Below are 6,195 nucleotides of genomic sequence, written 5' to 3' on the forward strand. Positions count from 1 at the left end.
CCCTCGGGATGACACCACTCCTCCAGGAGAGCGGCCAGCCAGTTGGCGGCGGGTTGATTACATCAGACTCCTTCCACCCTGAAGGGGGCAGTTGTTGATCTTACTCTGGCTTTGGATTTGCCTTCCTTGTTCACAGTGCCTCTGCCAGCAACATCTGAGGGCTTATAGAACATCTGATCTATTGGCATGGTATCCCACACAACAGTGCTTCAGAGCTAAGGGTTCCTTTTCCAAGAAATGAGGTGTGGCACTGGGCATACAACCATGGGATCCACTGGTCTTACCACATACTGCATCTCCCAGAAGCAGCTGGCTTAAAAGAATGAAATGCTTATTAAAGACTCAGCCAAGATGCCAGCTCAGGGAAAACACCCACAGTGTTACTCCACAGTACGATATGTGCACTGAATTAATGGTCAATATATGTGCTGTGTCCCTAGTGGGTAAAATACATGATATGGGAACCACGGAGTAAAAGTCAGATTGGCTGCTCTCACCATTGTTCCCGGGGACTTATTTGGGGGAATTCGTGCCTTCTATTCCCTAAACCTTTGAATTGTGGTGTTGGCGAAGAATATTGAGTATACCACGGACTGTCAAAAGAATGAGCAAATCTGTCTTGGAAGAAATACAACCACAATGCTCCTTAGAAACAAGGATGGTGAGACTATGTCTCACAAACTTTGGACACGTTGTCAGGAGGGACCAGTCCCTGGAGAAGGACATCATGCTTGGTAGGGGGTCAGCGAAAAAGAGGAAGACCCTCAGTGAGATGGACTGACACGGTGGCTGCACCAATGGGCTCAAGCATAACAAGGATTCTGAGCATGGTGCGGAACTGGGCAGTGTTTCGTTCTGTTGCACATAGGGTTTCTGAGTCAGAACAGATTTGACAGCACAACAACAACTGAAGAAACTTTAGATCTTACTGGGTTAGAGGTCTTGGTTCCTGAGTCAGGGGCCTGCTCCCACCAGGAGTCAAGGTAAGGGCTGTGCTGAACTTTAAACCACACCTACCATCTGGTCAGTTAGGCTCTTCATGCCTGGGGACTACCAAGCAAAGATGATTACTGTATTGGTTGGGGCAACTGACCCTGATTAACGCTAGAAGCTGGGGTTACTGCTCTCCAACAAGGGCAAGAAGTGTGTCTGGGACTCAGGGGACTCACTAGGATATCTCTTGGTGTTTCTGTGCCTAGTGACAATTGTAAACAAACAATTGTACAATCATGGCCCGACAAGGGAAAGCAACAAGCATAGAGGGCGCAGACCTGTCACAGATAAAGATTTGGGTCACCACTCCAGGAAAATAACCTAGAGCTGTGGAAGTGTTGCCCGACGATGAGGGAAATCTAGAATGGGTGGTGGAGGGTATGGTAAATTGTAAAATGACCATAAATTCTTCCCATTCATATATGCACACACAAGCATATTCCTTTGTGATGTAACTTTATTATCACTTCCATCAAGAGGCGGGGTCTATTTTTTTCAGCCCTTAAATCTGTGTTTGGTCACGTGACTTGCTTTCGCCAATAGGTCATTAGCAAATGGAGCCCTGGTCGCGCAGTGGTTAAGAGCTCAGCTGCTGATGTTGACAGGGCCTTAAGATGGCTGCTGGGCGGCTGCTTCCAGACCATAGGCTTACAACTACCAATCAGAGCTTCTGATGAACATGAGCTGAAGAATACTGCTTCACCAAATAAGAAAAGTTGTGTAGTGGGCTCCTGGATTAAATTAAAGTGATGTTGAGTTGAATTCTGAAGATGAAGCCACATCAGAAAACTCTGCACTTCTCTTACAGGAAGCTAAAGAAGATCAGATGACTAGAAAAACAGAAATCTCAGATTTCCCGATAGATAGACCAAAAACAAAAACAGAGGCAAAAGTAAACACATACGAAAAGTGCCCTTCTGGCATTTTCTTACATATGTGGAATAAATTTTAAGAATTGCATTAAAAACATTCTGAACAGAAAACCTCAACCTCAAGATTCAGGAGGAAAAAAAGAAAACGCTCCAGGAAGAGTAAATTGAAGAATCAAGAGACGTCTTGTAGTAAACAATTCTCAAATGAAACCCAGTGGAAGGAACTTACTCAATACTTTGGAGTCAATGATAGGTTCGGTCCCCCTGTAAAAAAGAAAAAAATTGACAAGTCAGGTCTTGAAAAGAGCATAGACCAGACTTCCAAAGAGTGGAATATTGAGAAGACTGAGGAACTCAGCAACTAGCTGGCTACTCGAGAGCTTGGTGTTAAAATTGCCAAAGCTATCGCCTGCCACAACTTTGTAAAAGCCGAAAAGGATGCTGAAAATTCACAGGTTGTTTGAAAAAAGAAGAAACTTGCATGGAGATCTGAAGCAACGAAGAGATGGGAAACCAAAAGCAACATATGTATGTAATATAAATGTAACTTGCCAGAGCTCTTCCAGATCTTTCTAGACTCGCAAGTGCTTGATTTACTGAAAGATTTTCCTGCTTATACTAAATATGTGAAGAAACTGATAGAAGTAGGAAAACAAAGCCTAAAATTTGGGAGTTGATTATCAAACCTTTTCAATCTTTTTCTAAGGAGCTTATCCTATTGAAGTGGTAGAAGAAATCTAAGCGTACCCCCAGAAAGAAACGATAGGGTCCATTTATTTGTTTATGTAGACCTGTATGTAATATGGAGTCAATTTTACTTTTTATCCGTTTGATATAGCAAAGCCAGTGAGCTCCTTGAACTTTCTTGTCTGTACTTGGTTTGATTGCACTTACTCTGGAATGTGGTTTTTAAGATTGGTATTTATTTATTTATGATTGGTCATAAATGCTAACAAGTCTCACTTGATACTGTCTTTTACCACTGACTTTAATTACCTTAATGTTATAAAAGTAATTGTTGACTCTTTATTGAGAGGCAGTAGAGTTGATATGTCATAGTCACATGCTAAAAGCAATTGATTAATTTTTGTGTACCTTCAGATAAAATATCTCAATAAAAAAATCATAGACTGTAAAAAAAAAAAAAAAAAAGGTCAGCTACTAACCAAAGGGCCAGCAGTTCAAATCCACCAGCCACTCCTGAGAAACCCTATGGAGCAGTTCTACTCTGTCCTATAGGGTCACTATGAGTCGGAATTAACTCGATGGCAACGGGTTTGGGTTCCTTTGGTTTTATAACACAAGCAAAAAAAAAAAAAAAAAAGCATAGGCTTGAAAAATGCCTGCCCGTGGGCCTTGCCTTTTCATGCAGCTTGGAACCCTTCTACCACCACGTGAATGACGACAACCTCGCCTGTTGGAGGAGTCATGAAAAGGAGAAATGAGCACTTTGGCTGGCAGCCTTCCAGCAACTGCCATGTGTCTGAGGGCATTCTTGGCCATCCAGCCCCAGCTACATTGCCAGCAGGTTGCCCAGATCATCTGAGCCCATCCCAAATGGCCAACCCACAAAACTGTGAGCTAATAAATGATTGTTGTTTTAAACCACATTTTGGGATAGTTTGTTACATAGCAAAAGCTAGCTAATACAAAAAGCACCATTAGGCAAACACCATAGTAATAATGGTTGCCAGCAATAATCACTGTCTTAGTCATCTAGTGCTGCTATAACAGAAATACCACAAGTGGATACCTTTAATAAACAGAAATTAATTTTCTCACAGTCTTTTTTAGTAAGCTAGAAGTCCAAATTCAGGGCATCAGCTCCAGGAGAAGGGTTCTGTGTCTGTTGCCTCTGGAGGAAGGTCTTTCTCATCAATCTTCCCCTGGACTAGGAGCTCCTTGCACAGGAACCCCGGGTCCAAAGGATGCGCTCTGCTCTGGGTGCTGCTTTCTTGGTGTTATGAGGTCCCCCTGCCCGTCTGCTTGCTTCTCTCTTTTATATCTCAAGAGATTGCCTCAAGACACAATCCAAACTTGTAGGTTGAGTCTTGCCTCACTAACACAACTGCCACCCATCCTCCCTCATTAACATCAGAGAGGCAGGATTTACAACACATAGGAAAATCACACAGTACTGGGAATCACGGCTCAGCCAAACTGATACACACATATCTGGGGGGACATGATTCAATCCATGACAGCCACCAATGGATGCTAAAATCAGCTGGTGAAAGTTTGAGTAGAAACGAGATATTGCATAGTCTTATAGTATTGTCTCCAAGATATTTATTAATTGTTGTTGTTGTTAGGTGCCGTCAGGGAAAAATAGTTGCTTTACAGCGAAGAAGCCTAGCAGACACCAAGTGACCAAGGTTAACATTACGAGTAATAAAACATAGCGACATCATGTACCCCTTAATATGATACACTGAGAATGGTCCGTGGCATCTGGGGTATTCTTTCTAAAATGCACAACCTCAGTCTAATCATGAGATAACACCAGACAACCCAAATGGAGGGAGAGTCAACAAAATAACTGGCCAGTATGCTTCAAAAGTCTCAAGGTCATGAAAAGGCCAAGAAGGACTGAGGAGCTCAGACTGGAGAAGATTAAGGACACACGACAACTAAATATAGTGTGGGATCCTGAATTGGATTCTGAACCAGAAAAAGGACATTGGTAGAAAAACTGGTGGCATTTGTAAACACAGAGATTATCTAGTAGTCTTAAAAAAAAAAGAAAAAAATTTTTTTTTCTTTGTCTTATGTCCGTGCTAATACGCAAATTTTGGTAATTATACTGAGGTTACACTCGATGTTGACCTTCGGGGAAGGGGAGAGAAAGGTATATGGGAACTCTCTGTAGTGTTGCGCAATTTCTCTGTCAACCTAAGGTTGTTTCAAAATGAAAAGTTACTTAAGAAGCTGCTACAGAGGAGATGATGGGTAGCCCAGTTACATTCTCGGGGACTCTAGCCCGTTTCACTGGCCCTCCTGACGACGTCTCTTATAGAGACTTCGACTTAGTGTCCGCTTGTAGGTAACGGTGGGTATGAGGAGATCTGAGCATTGCAAGGGGTGGGTGGGACTGGACATCTCTGGTGCCTGGCTGCACGTCCTTCTGGCCTGCCATCTGCTCCAGCCATTGCTGGGACACTCAGGTTTCCACAGCTGCTGTGCCTCTCTCGTAGGGGCCTGTGGGGATGCAAGGCAGTTCTCCCTTGTGGGGTGACTCTTGAGCAGAGGGGGATAGGAGTGGATAAATAAATGCTCCCCTTTTTGGTCTTGGGCCCTGGTGGCACAGTAGTTAAGAGCTTGGCTGCTAACCAAAAGGTTGGCAGTTGGAATCCACCAGCCGCTCCTTGGAAACCCTATGGGGCAGTTCTCTTCTGTCCTAGAGGGTCACTATGAGTCGGAATTGACTCCACTGCAACAGGTTTGGGTTATTTTTTTGGTCTTGGGCAGACAGTTCTGAGATGCATTCTACCCAGCTCCTGCCGGGTCAAGCACCAGCTGCTCAGAGTGGCGCCCCACTAAGAATGCACCCTTGCACAGGCTTTCCTCCTTTCCTCTGTCTCCCCAGGCAACTATACCTGAACCCTAAGACCGCATTCCAACACAAACCACCTGTACGCTGGCCCTGCTCTCAAGTTCTCCTTTTTGGGAGAAACCCAGGATAAAACAGATCCCCGATCCAGAGTCCAGGCAGGCCCACCATTCCCCATTCCTGTCCTCCAGGAGCCAGAAGACAAGACTGGCTTCGGTGGAGCCTTCCCCAACGCCGCTAATTACGCAGCCCTGTGTGGTCAATACCCTGGTGGCGCAGTGGTTAAGTGCTACGGCTGCTAACCAGAGGGTCGGCCATTTGAATCCAGGCGCTCCTTGGAAACTCTATGGGGTAGTTCTACTCTGTCCTATAGGGTCGCTGTGAGTCGGAATCGACTCTACCGCACTGGGTTTGGTTTTGGTTTGGTGTGGTTAATGATTCTGTCACTTGCCCAAGCCTGGAAATGAAGCGTGAAGCAATTTAATCAAGCAATCTCCTGCAGGCAGGGGGCCAGGTTCAGCAGCTCCCCTGGTCCCCTGGGAACACAGCCCTCAAGCCGCTGCTACTTGCCAGGCAAAGGCCTCCTCTCTCCAGGCGTGTCCAAGAAGAAGGGTCAGGATCTGGGAGAGAAGAGGAAGCCTGAGCGCGGGGTGGGAACCAGGCGAGCCAGCGCTGTGCGCACGAGGGCCCCACGGAGTCGGAGTCGCCTCGTTGGCTCTCCCCACGACCCCACCGCACCTCAGGCTTTTCTCTTTTTTTTTAAACAAAGGTGACCATTTC

This window comes from Elephas maximus, chromosome X (genome assembly GCF_024166365.1).
Source record: "Elephas maximus indicus isolate mEleMax1 chromosome X, mEleMax1 primary haplotype, whole genome shotgun sequence".
NCBI lineage: Eukaryota > Metazoa > Chordata > Mammalia > Proboscidea > Elephantidae > Elephas > Elephas maximus.